Source organism: Pan troglodytes, chromosome 23 (genome assembly GCF_028858775.2).
Source record: "Pan troglodytes isolate AG18354 chromosome 23, NHGRI_mPanTro3-v2.0_pri, whole genome shotgun sequence".
Classification (NCBI taxonomy): domain Eukaryota; kingdom Metazoa; phylum Chordata; class Mammalia; order Primates; family Hominidae; genus Pan; species Pan troglodytes.
In genome coordinates this window covers 51,967,718-51,984,145 of record NC_086016.1, presented here as the reverse complement: position 1 = coordinate 51,984,145, position 16,428 = coordinate 51,967,718, and the positions used below count along the sequence as shown (strand labels likewise).

General features: G+C 47.1%; 1 protein-coding gene across 3 annotated transcripts in view; it reads right to left on the bottom strand.

Moving 5' to 3' along the window:
- Nucleotides 1-16,428, bottom strand: part of ZBED4 (zinc finger BED-type containing 4) — a 39,366-nt gene that overhangs the window by 21,920 nt on the left and 1,018 nt on the right. The gene's annotated exons all lie outside the window — the stretch shown is intronic.

The following is a 16,428-nucleotide window of genomic DNA, read 5'->3' as shown; positions in this document are numbered from 1 at the left end:
AGCTGAGATTATGAGTTGCTGAAGGCTCAGATGACTGTTGGCATTTTCAGCAACAAGCTTTTTAAAAATCAAGGTAGGTACATTGTTTTAGACGTCATGCTATTGCACGCTTACCAGACTACATTATACTGAAAATGTAACTTTTTTTTTATTTTTGAGACAGAGTCTCGCTCTGTCGCCCAGGCTGGAGTGCAGTGGCAATATCGGCTCACTGTAAGCTTCGCCTCCCAGGTTCAAGCTTTCTCCTGCCTCAGCCTCCTGAGTAGCTGAGATTACAGGTGCGTGCCACCACACCCAGCTAATTTTGTATTTTTAGTAGTGACGGGGTTTCACCACATTGGCCAGGCTGGTCTCGAACTCCTGACCTCGTGATCCACCTGCCTCGGCCTCCCAAAGTGCTGATGAATTAACTTTTAAAAGAGAATTCTAAGCCAGGCACAGTGACTCATGCCTGTAGTCCTAGCACTTTGGGAGGCTGAGGCAGATGGATTGTTTGAGCCCAGGAGCTTGAGACCAGCCTGGCCAACATGGTGAAACTCTATCTCTACTAAAAAAAAATATATTAGCCAGGCATTGTGGTGCACACCTGTAATCCCAGCTGCTTGAGAGGCTGAGGCATGAGAATTGCTTGAACCCTGGAGATGGAGGTTGTAGTTAGCCAAGATTGCACCACTGCACTCCAGCCTGGGTAACAGAGTGAGACTCCATCTCAAAAAAAAAAAAAAATCTATCTTTTAAAAATACTTACTGAAATGTAGCTACGTGAATTATGATTTTGGGTATTTGCTTCAAAATAATTGAGTGGATTGTAACAGAAACAAAAATTGACAACTGGGACCTAACTAAAGAGCCTCTGCATAGCTGAAACTATCACAGCAAAGGAGACCATCGACAGAATAAACAGAAAACCCACTGAATAAGAGAAAATATCTGCAAACTATGCATCTGACAAAGGTCTGAAATCCAGAATCTATAAGAAGCTTAACAAGAAATAAAATAACCCCATTAAAAAGCAAGCAAAGGACATGAACAGATACTTCTCGAAAGGAGACATAAAAGTGGCCAACAGACGTGAAAAAATGCTCGACATCAACAGTCATCAGAGAAGTGCAAATCAAAACCACAACGAGATACCATCTCACACCCGTCACAATGGCTTTTATTTAAAAAAGAAAAAAATAACAGATGCTGGAGAGGCTGCAGAGAAAAGGGAAACTCAAGCACTGCTGGCAGGGATGTCAATGAGTTCAGCCACTGCGGAGAGCAGTGTGGAGTTTTCTCGAAGAACTAAAAACAGAGCTACCACTGGACCCAGTGATGCCACTACCAGGTATGTACCCAAAGAAATAAATCATTCTACAAAAAAACCCCACGTACACATGTATGTTCATCACAGCACTATTTACAATAGCAAAGACATGGAATCAACCTACGTGCCTAGCAATGGTGGACTGGATAAGGAAAATGTGGTATATCCACACCATGGAATATTATGCAGCCATAAAAAAGAACAAAATCATGTCCCTTGCAGCAACATGCATGCAGCTGGAGACCATCATCCTAAGTAAACAAACACAGGAACAGAAAACCGGATACCACATGTTCTCACCTATCAGTGGGAGCTAAGCATGTGGTACACAGGGACATAAAGATGAGAACCACAGGCGCTGGGACTGCGAGAGTGAGGAGTGAGGGAGGGAGGAAGGGAGGAGGGGACAAGACTGAAAAACAACCTATTGAGTACCATGCTCACGATCTGGGCGATAATCATTCTTATCCCAAACTCAGCATCACGCAATATACCATGTCGTGAACCTGCACATGTGCCTGATGAATCTAAAATCAAAGTTGAAATTCTTTTTAAAAACAAAACTTTTTAAAAAGTGAGTGGAGGACACAGATGAAATGGGAATGGCTGTGAACTGGTAATTCTGAAGCTGGGGATGTGTGCACAGGGTTTATTATGCTACCCTTTCCACTTTTACGTATATCAGATTATTTCCATGAAAGCTATTTTAAGAAAAAAACCAATGAGATACACTGCTGACTTTTTAAGAGAAACAATGTAAACCAGGAGACAGAGGAATGACATCTTCAAAGCTGTGAAAAATGAGAGCCAAACCAGAATTCAGTAAGCAGCACAAATATTCCCTGAGGAATAAACAGGAACTAAAAAACACCATCAGACAAACCAAACACAGAACGTGTCTCTAAGTGACCCACACTAAAGTCCACGCAAGAGTGTTCTCCAGGCAGAGATGAAACCATCTGGTCTGGAGGACGAGCACTGCCATAAAGGCCCGAGGTGGGTAACCGCCACGCGGGTACGAGGCAGGCAGCCGTGCACTCACTGTTACGGGTGCCCTTTAGGCCCTTCCAGCGGAAGCACCAGAACCCATAAACACACACACCAACATGCATGTGTGTACGTGAATCAAAGCCACAACGTCACACTGACACCGCCAACTCTGCCCTGACCCTGAGATCACAAGACTGAGCATCCCCCTTTCCACAACCGTGATTTTTCTTTTCTTTTTTTCTTTTTCCTTTTTTTTTTTTTTTTTTTTGAGACAGTTTTGCTCTCGTTGCCCAGGCTGAAGTGCAATGGCACGATCTCGACTCACCCAACCTCCGCCTCCTGGGTTCAAGTGATTCTCCTGCCTCAGTCTCACAAGCAGCTCGGATTACAGGCATACACCATCACACCCGGCTAATTTTTTTTTTTTTTTTTTTTTTTTTTTTGTATTTTTAGTAGAGACAGGGTTTCTCCATGTTGGTCAGGCTGGTCTCAAACTCCCAATCTCAGGTCATCCGCCTGCCTTGGCCTCCCAAAGTGCTGGGATTACAGGCGTGAGCCATTGCGCCCGGCCTGCATCCGTGACGTTTCAATCCACCTCTGGGAGGCTGGGCTCCCACTCTCCTGGCAGATTTCCTCATTTGCTCAACCCTACAACACATGCATAAAGTAGCTGCAGAATTACTAACCCAGGCCACCAAGAAAACCAGCCTTCTAGCTGGAGATCACAATTCATTTATAATTTTTATCTTTATACTTGAAGGTTTATAATCACATCGTGTCCAAGAGTTTCTTGGGTCAGTTTTCATTTTTCTTTTTTGTTGGAGGAGACAGTCTCACTCTGTTGCCCAGGCTAGAGTGCAGTGGCACAATCTTGGCTCACTGCAACCTCCGCCTCATGAGCTCAAGTAATCCTCCCACCTCAGCCTCCTCAGTAGCTGGGATGACAGGTGTGTGCCACCACCGAGTTAATTTTTTGCATTTTTTGTGGAGATGGGGTTTCACCACGTTGCCCAGGCCGGTCTCGAACTCCTGATCCTGGGTGATCCACCAGCCTCAGCCAGCTTCCTTCCTTAAGTGTAGTTATTTTATTCATTTGAAATATAGTAAGCTCATTTGTTTGCTTGTAACACTGCCTATATTTTATTTTTTAGTTTCCCCAAATCTCTCAATAAAAGGTAAACTAGAACAGCAAAACCACAATCCTCTGATGTTATCAACAACAACAAAAAAGAAGACTGACAAGGTCTTTCCGTTAACCAACAAATGTAAGTGGAAGGGACAAACCATGAATATGGGTAAGTGGGTCCCTGATTTAATGACGGTTCAACCTACGAACCTGCAACTTTACGATGGTGTGAAAGCCACTGGCATTCAGTACAAACTGTACTTTGAATTCTGAATGTTGATCTTTTCCTAGGCTAACAACATATGGTGTGACACTCTTACATGAGATATTCAACACTTTATGACAAAACAGGCTTTGTGTCAGGTGATTCTGCCCAACTGTGGGCTCATGTAAGTGTCTGAGCACATTTGAGGGGGGCTGGACTAAGCTATGATGCTCGGCAGGTCAGGTGTATTAAATGCATTTTCCACTGAGGATATTTTTAATTGATGATGGGTGTATCAGGATGGAAGCCCCCTTGCAGTCAGTATTACAAGGCCTAGATGGTATTAGATCTGGCAGCTGGAAAAGAAAGATGTCATCAAGCGTGTGATACACCGAGCATCCCCAAGTAGCCAACAGGTATCACTGGACGGCCCACAGAACCAAGCTGCTGAGGTGGGTGACTTTCTGCACATCTGCAAAGCAGAGGAGAGTCAGGGTCCAAGGTCCGATCTGGGGCAAAACAAAACAGCTGACACTTCTTTCTGGGGCAAAAACTCGCAGGAAGAGAAGCTGCTGGGCCTACCAGGCCACCCAGAACTAGACAGAAAGTCAGCGAGAACAGAGAAGACTTGAGCAATACCGTCAGCCAACTGACCCAGTGGACGCACCGGAGTGCCTCCCCGACCGCCGCTCCCACTGCCGCCTGGCACACGCTTCTTCAGGGGCCCAGGGAACCTCCCACAGTATAGACCACATGCCGGCCCATAACATATGCATTGGGCATTTCAAAAGGACTGAAACTATACAAGTCCTCTAAACACAATGGAGTTAAATTATAAAACAAAAGAAAGAAATCTGGGAAATAAGCAATTATTTGAAAACAAAATACAATTCTAAATAACTCACGGGTGAAAAACAAACTGTGAGGGGAAACTGGAAAGTGTTTTCAACTGAATGACAATAAAAATACAACCCACCAAATGGATGAGATGCAGCTGAAGTGGTGGTTAGCAAGAAACTGAAAGCTCTACATACCTGTGTTAGAAAAGATGACCTCCAGTCAATAAAGTACTCACCTAAAAGAAAACACTAGAAAAAACAGCAAACCAAACCAATGCAAGCCAAGGAAGGCAGGTGACCTCCTGAAGGCGCAAGAGGTAAGAACGTGCATTTGCCCTGAGAGCCACCGTTCAACAGCCGCCAGCATCTTGATTTAGCCCAGTGAGGCCCATCTCAGATTTCAGACTCCTAATTTCCGTTTGTGTGAAGCCACTCGGTTTGTGGTAATTTGTTAAAGCAGCACTAGAAAACTAATATAATAGGCAACAGAAAAGAATTCTGTCAAATCTCACAGAAGGGTATGAGAAAAAATAAAGAGCAGAAAAACATCACTGCAGATAATGAAATACGCTCACAGAAAAATGTGACCTCAAATTAAATGAAAACGGTAACTTCCTATTGCAAAGAAACTAAAGAAATTAAGAAAATGATATAAAGAAACAACATAAATCAGGATAGAAAAATTCTGATGTGAGATTATAGGTCCCACAAAAACACTAAAAATAAAAGTAAAATATGACTTCAAGAATGAAGACCTAAAAAAGAAGAAACAGGAGAACAAACTCCACAGATGACAGCTTTAGATAAATGAAAGGGAAACACAATTTTTTTTTAATGAAAGAGAAATGAGGGGATTAAAAAAGACTCAAGAGAAACGGACCAATTTAAAAGACACGTAAAGAAGATCCAACATAGGTACAATCAGAACAGCCACCCCAGAAACAGGAGGGGACAGGGCAAGAGAACAGAATACTAAACGCTTAAAAACCTTTCCTGGATTAGAAATTGTCAAGCCACATAGTGAAAGGGACTGAGAAAATCCATCCTCAACTAATAACACGAATTTATTACTAGACTTAAAAGAAATCCTTTGGGCTCTCAGGCAAAGTACAAAGTCACTTGGAAAGAAAAAACTGTCATGATTTTGACAGCAATGCTTTATTCTAGAAGACCATAGAATAACATAGTTAAGATATTCAAGGAAAAAAGTGAACTAGCCAGGCACAGTGGCCCACGCGTATAATCAGCATCGGGAGGTGGAGGCAGGAGGGCTGCTTGAAGCTGGGAGTTTGAGACCAGCCTGGGCAATATAGTGAGACCCCCAGCTCTACAAAAAATTAAAGGGAAAAAAAAAAAAAAAGAAAATGTGAACCAAGGATTTTATACTAAGCCAAACTGACCTTCGAGCACAATGAATGCAGAAAAACTACTATCAAGATGCAGGAAGTCAAGAAATCTTGTTCCATGAGTCCTTCCTGAGAGATCTACCGGAGAGCAAACCTCAACCAAAACACAACAGAAACATGAGGACCCAATGTGAGCATTTATTTTTACTTTTGTCCACTCTGTCGCCCAGACTGGAGTGCAGTGGTGTGATCTCTGCTCACTGCACCCTCTGCCTCCCGGGTTTAAGCCATTCTCCTGCCTCAGCCTCCTGAGTAGCTGGGATTACAGGTGCCTGCCACCACACCTGTATTTTAATAGAGACGGGTTGTTATTATTATTTTTTTTTGTATTTTAATAGAGACGGGGTTTCACCATGTTGGCCAGGCGGGTCTCGAACTCCTGAACTCAGGAGTTACGCCCGCCTTAGCCCCCAAAGTGCTGGGATTAGAGGCGTGAGCCACTGCGCCCGGCCCCCGTGTAAGCATTTAACACACACAGTCACGTGCTGCACAGCAACACCTCACTTGGCAAAGAGCAGCGCACCCCACAGTGGCTACATAAGATAACAACACCGTCTGTTTACTGTGCCTTTTCTGTTTGGACACACAAATACTTGCCACGGTGTTACAAATGCCTACAGGCTTCAGTGTAGTAACTGCTGTGCAGAGTTGCAGCCTCGGAGTGACAGGCTATACCATCTGGGTTTGTGTAGGTGCACTCTATGAGGTTCACACAACGACAACATCGCTGAGTAACGCATTTCTCAGAACACACCCCTGCCCTTAGTGAGACCCGGGGCTGCCGTCACTTGCAGAGCTAGGACTGAATAAGGGTTTGTGGGGGAGAAACACAGCACAATAGCTGGACTCCGTGGTTTCTGACTTCACGGCGGGGGGGAGGGGGCTTGCTGGGATAGAACCCCATGGTCAATCAAGGAGCATCTGAACTTAATCGATGGTTTGACTCGCAATCTTTCAGCTCTACGATGGTTTAATCAGGGCTTTTTTTTTTTTTTTTTGGAGACAGGGTCTCACTCTGACGCTCAGGCTGGAGTGCAGTACACAATCTCAGCTCACCGTAGCCTCAAACTGCTGGGCCCAAGCAATCCTCCTGCCTCAGCCTCCTGAGTAGCTGGAACTACACCTGAGTGTCACCACACCTGGCTAATATTTTAAAACATTTTTTGTAGAGAGGGGGTCTCACTAGGTTGCTGAGGCTGGTCTCAAACTCCCAGGCTCAAGTGATCCTCCCACCTCAACCTCCCAAAGTGCTGGGATTGTAGGCGTAAGCCACCATGCCCAGGCTCCAATCAGGTATTAAGTGCATTTTCGACTTTGATGGGTTTATCGGACGTGGCCGTGTCCTGAGTTGCGGAGCATCTGTAGTACGTAATGGCTACACACTCTGTAGTTGAGACCCTGCATAACTACACAGAATGGGAAGACTTAGGCAAAAAATATCTTCACTGTTTTCAGTAATGATATAGGTGGCAGTTGTACTGCCATTGTTATTTTGAGATTGTGATGTTTGTAGCAAGAGATAAAACAGATGAGACATTATGCGATATTCCAATTCTCTCATCTCCACTGTCCTTGACACCAGCACTCTCAGTGGAAAAAGAGGACGGAGACGTAAGATTAAAGCACGCCCATGTGAACGCCCTGCCGTCAGAAAGCAGATCACACACTCCAGCAGAGGCCTAGAACCAGCGGCCAACCCAACAGCAGTGAGCACCTGTCACGTGCAGACTGTGGTTTTGAAACTTCCAAGCCATTAAAAGAAACCAGAGCTGAAGAAATGGCTTATTTCAGGTCTGGAGCAGGAAAAATACAAGATGAGCACAGAACATATCAGACAGCCAGAAACCTCTGAGAGAGTTCAGGAATGATGTCAAAAGGATCCAGGAGCCAGCTTGTAGGGGCTCTCACTGTCCAAAGAGGACAGAATTTAACATCCCAAATATGTTTAAATTCATTAGTTCATCAATACCAACATCAAATCCCTAACTGGTCACCTCTGGAGGCTGATAGGAAAATGATTCATCATTGTGAAAACTGATGAATTTAAAAAAAGAATCAGGCATTTATCTTCAGTTTTCTCCATGAACTATAACACCAGAGAGTGGATAAGAAGAGGTTTAATAGTTCATCTACTACATAAAGAAGCAATAACTCAGCCAGAACATCACACTTTTTTTTTTTTTTTTTGAGACGGAGTCTCGCTCTGTCCCCAGGCTGGAGTGCGGTGGCGCGATCTCAGCTCACCGCAACCTCCGCCTCCCCAGTTCAAGCAACTCTCCTGCCTCAGCCTCCTGAGCAGCTGGGATTACAGGCACTCGCCACCACGCCCAGCTAATTTTTGTATTTTTAGTAGAGACGTGGTTTCACCATGTTGGCCAGGATGGTATCAATCTCTTGACCTCATGATCCGCCCGCCTCGGCCTCCCAAAGTGCTGGGATTACAGGCGTGAGCCACCACACCCGGCCTACAAAAAATTTTTTTAAACTTAGCTGGGTGTGGTGATGCGTGCCTGTGGTCCCAGTTATTAGGGAGGCTGAGGTGGGAAAATCACTTGAGCCCGGGAGCACCACTGCACTCCATCCTGGGCCACAAAGCAAGACCCTGCCTCAAAACCAACCAACCAACCAACCAACCAACCAACCAACCAACCAAACACAATCTACAGGAAACCAAAGGATAGAGGAACACACTGGGCCTCTCCAGAAGAATGCAGCCAGCAAAATCTAGACCGTGAGATGCACGAGTCCAACCACCAAGTTACCTCAGAAAATACTTCCACGGGAGGCGGGGTGGATAATGTAACCTGTAGATTCAGACTGAAAGGCTGGCCGGGCGCGGTGGCTCACACCTGTAATCCCAGCATTTTGGGAGGCTGAGGCAGGTGGATCACCTAAGGTCAGGAGTTCGAGACCAGCCTGACTAACAGGGTGAAACCCTGTCTCTACTAAAACTACAAAAATTAGCCAGGCATGGTGGTGGGCACCTGTAATCCCAGTTACTCAGGAAACTGAGGCAGGAGAATTGCTTGAACCCAAGAGGCAGAGGTTGCAGTGAGCCGAGATCACGACACTGCACTCCAGCCTGGGCGACAGAGCAAGACTTACGTCTAAAAAAAAAAAAAAAAAAAAAAGGAAAAACTTAACTAATATTTAGAGGTACTCAGTTCAGTCAAAACAACAAAGAATAAGGAAGTAGCTGCTGTAACAGTAAGATTGAGGCAGCCTCTGCTGGGAGGGGCTGGGGCGGCACGCACAGGGGCTCTGGAAGCTGGCAAGCACCTCTTGACCCAAGCACCAGTTACAACTGTGTCCATCTTATCATATGACTCATTACGCTAGACACTGATTTTATTCAGTTTCTGTATCTGTGCCACACTTTAAAATAAAAAAGGTTTAAAAACACACTTATAAAGCTACACTAGGCTGGGCGCAGTGGCTTACGCCCGTAGTCCCAGCTACTTGCAGGCCAAGGTGGGAGACTTGAGCACAGGAGATCAAGTCCAGTCTCAGCAAAAAAGTAAGGCCTCCGCCGCACAAAAAATAAGAAAGAGAAACCACCTTCCAAGCGACTTTGCGGCAGAAGCGTTGGGGCCGCTGCATACAGGTTCCACGCACAGGGCCAACCGCCCTCGGGGACTTACTAACAAAATGAGCCACTTGCATTCAATGATCTCAACTGCTCCGTGCTACATCCAATTCAGTAAAGCACAGTTTTTTCATTTTTCACATTCAGATTGAAGCAAATTAAATGAAAACCCGTTCAAGATACCCCTTCTCACCCTACCATCCTGGCAAAAATCCAAATGCTTAGTAATGCCCTCTGTTGGTCAGGCCCTCTCCCGCAGTGCTGACAGGGTGCAGGCCTGTGCGGGGGAACTTGGAAGCACTCACCAAAATTACATGTATCCTCCCACCCAGCAACCACACGCTACGAACAGGCCTGAAGACAGTCCTCACCAGAAACACAAAAAATGCAACACACGGCAACGTCAGTCACAGCGGCATCCCACGGCAAAGGATCAGAGCCCGTCAATAGGACCCACACATTCATACATGTGCTGAGCAGAAAAACCAGACACGCACGGGCCAGCCACGGCAGCTCACGCCTGTAATCCCAGCACATTGGGAGGCCAAGGCAGGTAAATCGTTTGAGCCCAAGAGTTCAAGACCAGCCTGGGTAACATAGTGAGACTCCCATCTCTACAAAAAATTTGAAAAAAATCAGCTGGCATGGTGGCATGCGCCTGTAGTCCCAGCTACTCAGGAGGGTACGGTGAGAAAATCACTTGAGCCCGTGAGGTCGAGGCTGCAGTAAGCCAAGATCAGGCCACTGCACTCCAGCCTGGGCAACAGAGCCAGACGCTATCTCAAAACAAACAGGTCAGGTGTGGTGGCTCACATCTGTAATCCCAGCACTTTGAGAGACTGAGGCAGGCAGATCATTTGCAGCCAAGAGTTTGAGGCCAGCCTGGCCAACACAGTGAAACCCCATCTCTACTAAAAATATAAAAATTAGCTGGGCGTGGTGGTGGGTGCCTGTAGTCCCAGCTACTCAGGAGGCTGAGGCACAAGAATCGCTTGAATCCAGAGCGAGACTCCATCTCATAACAAACAAACAAGAAAAACCAGACACACACAGTGTCAACAGCCCATGCTAACTTTTGTGAAAGACAGGAGGGGAAATGAGTTGTGGGTGTGTTTTGCTTACTTTTACAGGACGTAGCAGAAGTAAAAAGCGTTGCCTAGGCCGGGCATGGTGGCTTATGCCCATTATCCCAGCACTTTGGGAGGCCGAGGCGGGCGGAATGCCTGAGCTCAGGAGATCGAGACCAGCCTGGGCAACATAGTGAAACCCCATCTCTACTAAAGTACAAAAAATTAGCTGGGCGTGGTGGTGGGCGCCTGTAGTCCCAGCTACTCGGGAGGCTGAGGCAGGAGAATTGCTTGAACCCGGAAGGCCGAGGATGCAGTGAGCCAAGATCGAGCCACTGCACTCCAGCCTGGGCAACAGAGCAAGACTCTGTCTCAAAAAAAAAAAAAAGGTTGCTTAGAAGAGCGGTGGGGATAAGAAAGGCAGCTTTTATGTAGTTCTGACCTTTATAACAGGTAATTATTTTGTACATAAAATCTGTAAAAAATCCTAAATCTAAAAATGATCTGAAACAAATGGGCAACATAACCAGAGAAAAGAATATTTGTCTTATTTCTTTCTTGGGAAAAATAAATAAAATAAAAAATAAAACAAGAGTATTTGTCAAGGAACTTTAAAATACAGCACTTTATTCATCCAAAGTGGAAGATAACTAAGGACAAAAAGAACTCAACAGAAACCTGCAAAGTTAACGAAGCAGTTTTCTTACAGGAGTGGTATTGTAATTCTACAACCTACTGTATGCACATTTTAGCACAAAACAAGGCCAGTGATATTATTAAGATTTTTCAGAATAACATAAATTTAAGAATCAAAGAAATTAAGTAAAACTATATATATGTATTTTTTGTTTTGTTTTGTTTTGTTTTTGATACAGGGTCTCACTCTGTCGCCCAGGCAGCAGTGCAGTGACGTGATTGCAGCTTACCACAGCCTCAACCTCCCAGGCTCAAGTGATCCTCCCACCTCAGCCTCCTGAGTAGCTGGAACTCCAGGCACATACCATCATGCCCGGCTGATTTCTGTATGTTTTTTTAAAGATGGGGTTCTGCCACGCTGCCTAGACTGGTCTGGAACTCCTGAGCTCAAGTAGTCTCCCCACCTCAGCCTCCCAAAGTGCTGGGATTACAGGTGTGAGCCACCACACCCCGCAAAACTACATAATTTTAATGAAAATTAATTTTAACTACAATTCAAATTGACTGAACTCACAATGTTTTAAATACATATTTTCTAGCTGTGTCCGTGAAGAGGGCATTAAGCAATAACAGACGAGCACAATGACTACGTTTACCGCCTGGACCTCGGTGTCCAGATGCCTTTCTGCACTAAAAGGAACCCAGGCGCTCTGGAGAAGCAGCTGACGCAGGCCTGGGAAAGACATCACCGTGAGCCTGGGACGCTGGGCCAGAAAGGATGCATTCCCAGGACCACGTGCGGAGTGAAAAGGACACGGGCCAGCTTGGAAGGGGCTCCCAACTGGTCACATTTATAGCTATTTGAGCATCACAAAACAAAAGGCTTTACTAGATTATGACATGGAATAAATAAAAGTCCACTAGTCCACCTTGATACTCAAGGAAGACAAAGGAAAAGTAAAAATTTGTCCCCACAGAGGTGTCTACTAGACCATTTTCCGCTAAGAATTGGTAATAAAGAGAAAGAACTCAGCATTTTCTAAGAGGTAACAAAGAAGGGAAACACAGATAAAAATAAAGAAAAAAGGAACAACAGCATACTAAAGCCAAGGTGCCGCTGCCCACGGGTTCTGGGGAGACCAGCGAACAGCATGTGGAAGTCTGATGGGAGCAGAGCATCCACACACCCCGAGACACCCCCTCATCTAACTCGCCAACTGTGGGGGGCAGGGACACAATTTAAAGGGCCAGTGAGCAAAGTCGCATCCGTCCTCATGGGACAGCCTCCGCCCACAGTGCAGCACACAGCATCACCTGCGCCCCAAACGTGCCCCTGTATCAAATCAGGCCTCCCACTGCCAGATCACAGGGGGTGCTCCGGGGGCACCGGAGCGCAAAGAGACCTCACAGCCACTGTGACACGTGGCCCTGGACTCGATTCTGGTTGGGAAAAACAGCTAGTAAAGACGTTGGGGGACAACTTCAGACCGTGGACTGGCTACTGGATGACGCCAAGGGACACAGTCACGTTTTGTAGACGCCATCGATGACGCGACTGTCATTAGACAGTAGAATGTCCTTTTCCCTTTCTTAGGAGAAAGAACACTTAGAGAAGTGTCCAGATATCTGCAGTTTCCTTCAAGACAGTTCAGCAAGTGCCAGGTGGCAGCGGGTGGCAGTCACGGTAGCTCCAGCTGGGGGCAAGGGACATAGGAGTGCCAACTCTGTAAGTTAGAAACTTTATAATAACCTTCAAACAACAGAAATATATTCGTTTTCAACTCAGAGCACATGCACTCTCAACAAGCTGTCGAGTATACCCAGGGAGGCAAAGAGCTATGCATCAAGACTCCGGGCCTGGTTCAGACGGGGACATGGCAGTTTCTCCTCCTGAGGACATAAACTACCCTCGGGGCTACACCTGAGTAACCTTCACCTATTCTGGGGGTGCACAGCAGCATCAACTGCCACAAATTCCAGCAGGAGCCATGGCTCACAACAGCTGCCCACACAGAAGCCAACATCCAGGTCTGGGCTAAACTGAGAAGGGGGCCGGGCACGGTGGCTCACGCCTGTAATCCCAGCCCTTTGGGAGGCCAAGGCGGGTGGATCACCTAAGGTCAGGAGTTTGAGACCAGCCTGGCCAACATGGTGACACGCCATCTCTACTAAAAATACAAAAACTGGCTGGGCGCGGTGGCTCACGCCTGTAGTCCTGTCCTGGCACTTTGGGAGGCCAAGGTGGACAGATCACGAGATCAGGAGATCGAGACCACCCTGGCCAACATGGTGAAACCCCGTCTCTACTAAAAATGCAAAAAAAAATTAACTGGGCACGGTGGCGCACGCCTATTGTAATCCCAGCTACTCAGGAGACTGAGGAAGGAGAATCGCTTTAACCTGGAAGGTAGAGGTTGCAGGGAGCTGAGATTGTGCCATTGCACTCCAGCCTGGGTGACAGAGCAAGATTCCATCTCAAAAAACAAACAAAAATTAGCTGAGTGCGGTGGCGGGTGCCTGTAATTCCAGCTACTCAGGGAGCTGAGGCAGGAGAATCACTTGAATCCAGGAGACAGAGGTTGCAGTGAGCCGAGATTGTAACACTGCACTCCAGCCTGAGTGACAGAGTGGGAATAAACAAACAAACAAACAAACTGAGAAGGGGAACCCAAAGCTAAAGGTCAAAGACAGTGGCAAGGGGTCTGACTCCAGAAACCCGGAGTCAGAGCTGCTCCGTCAGACGTGCTCAGGAACCCAGGTAAGGGCGTCTTGGAAACGGCACCTTCCAAAGCAAGCCAGCGACCACGCTAAGGTCAGCCGGTCCGTGTTCCATCCCTGAAATGTTCTGGGTCACATGACAGGGTCATATGGATTGGTCTGCTAGATGGTTTTGTGGGTCCTCTGTATTTAACACCAGCACCCTCGCCGTTACCCATACCTTGGGGGTCCGGGCAGTCCCACTAGTGACAGGCCTGACATCGCAGCTGTGGCTGAACGCTGCTGGGGGGTCTCTCACTTACAGGATGTGGAGCATGGCTTCTATGACGGAGCAACCAGAGCTCTCCCAAATGCACATGCTCCCGACCCTGCTCCCTGCAGCAAACAGGTGGAGCAGAGACCACCAGGTGGGCCTCGATGAGGAGCAGCTTTGGAGGAAGTCAGCCCCTCAGGGTTTGTCTGTGGAGGTGGCAAGGCAGGAAGGGCGGGGGGCCAGGTCCTCCCGACCCTAATCAGGTAGGGGGCTGCAGCAGTCACAACCCCATCCCCAGGGCCAGGCCAGCATCAGCTGTTTCTACTGCACACAGACTTTGCTGGGAAAGACATGGACCATGGCTGCTGAAAAGCCTTCACCTAGAATGAGGGATGGGAAGCTGGCCGGGATTCCAGTTCGGCCTTCACCTAGAATGAGGGATGGGAAGCTGGCCGGGATTCCAGTTCAGCCTTCACCTAGAATGAGAGGTGGGAAGCCGGCCGGCATTCCAGTGTGGGTCATTTAGGCTGCCTGTCCCCTGAATCCCGAAACAACCCAGGGGAGCTGGGAGGAGGCTTCAGCAGCAGGCCCTTGGGCCGGGCAGGAGGTACGCACTGGGATGCCGTGAGGCTGCCTCTGCACCTCAGGGACAATGCTCTCCTGGGGCTTCCGCCATCGCCCCCAGACCCTTCAGGGCTGGACTCTAACCTCCTCTCCCTATGAGGTCTCCGGAGCACGCTTTCCTGAGAAACTGGGATTACCCCTGCTCTCACCTGCCGGTGTTTCTCCTTGAAGCGCTTACTGAGCCTTTTTCTCTGGTTTACGCTGCTCCTCACCACCACCATGTTCCCTGCGGCCAGGGCCTTCTTTGAAAACCACCATGGCCCCAGCAGGCAGAGAGGCAAGCACCTCTGTCTCTCCTGCTCCCCTCCGCCTCAGAAATGGCAAAGAGCTTATTTTATTCCTAACAATGCCTCCCAGAATTTGAACTACAAAAGCACATATCCAGTGATTACCAAGGAAGGGATCTGAGGTACTGCAGAATGTAGAAAAACCTAGGTGCTAAAAAGTGGGGAGCAGAAGAAGGGCCTGGAAGGCTGGGATGCAGAGAGGGCCGAACCCTTGAAAGGGCTGAAGCCAGAGAGCTGCTGGAATCCACAGACACTAAAACAGAAAGCCAAAACCAAACCGCTAAGGGGTGTCACGGGCTAAAGGCACAGTGACTTTCTTACACAGCCAAATGTAAATAAGAGCAATTCCTATAGGTACATTCTCAGGTCCTGAGATTTAAACAGTGAAGGAAACAACGTTGGTAAGGAAGGGCCAGCTTGGCCTCTACCCCAGGGCTGGGCAGAGCCACGCCCAGCTGTTTCACCTGCTCCCTCCTCTCAAAAGACAACCACCACACCAAAGAGAATGAGACCAGAAGCTAAAGCCAGGCAAAGAAAAAAACGCAAAACAAAGTGAAGGACGGCACTGACCACGGTCACTTCCTGCTCCTCATGCCGCCAGGAGTCCACTCCCCAGGGCTCCTCACCAAGGATCTGAGACACACACACACACACACACGCACACACCTTTCGCTAAAGAAGCTGCTTCTCAGCTCCTCTGCACACACACAGAAGTCAGTCCGCTCCCCTAGTAATTTTTTTAGTCTTTCTGCAAGGTGTTATGGGCATACTTTGCACAGCTGAGTTACTCACTGTGTGTGTGGAGGGGGTTGGGGAGGAGGTGACCTTAAAGAGCAGAGGTTTTACATCCAACAACATCAACCACCTTATTCAGGAATTACCTGGACAAGAGTGTGTGTTGGGGGAGACCCTGTAACCACCTGTCAAGTGGACTACAAGTCTTAGTCTTTCCATATAGATTAACTGTGTCCTCACCTCAAAGACCGGGCCTCTGAAGCTTTTTCAAGATTCACAGAGTCTCTCTTAACTTGTGCTAGATCTTTTCTTGAAAAATATCCAATCATGACAGGCAGATATAATCCGTTTAAGGACTACGGGAAGTGTGCAGCCTTGTACGGACGTCCCATTGGAAACCCTCGGAGTATGGAATCAAACTCCTGTAAACTTTCCTCTTGCAAAGTAACTTTGTTTAGTAATTGCAATTAATTCATAATCACAATGTGGCTTATTCATAGCACTTAAAAAAAATTCCCAACCAAATCCTTCCTAGTCTCAATTTTATCACTATGAATGACATACACAGAAAAAATAAAAAACATTTCTGTGTAAAAAGTCGCAGGATGCCCTTGCTTTACCAAACTGGCCTCATTATGAGGTCTGAA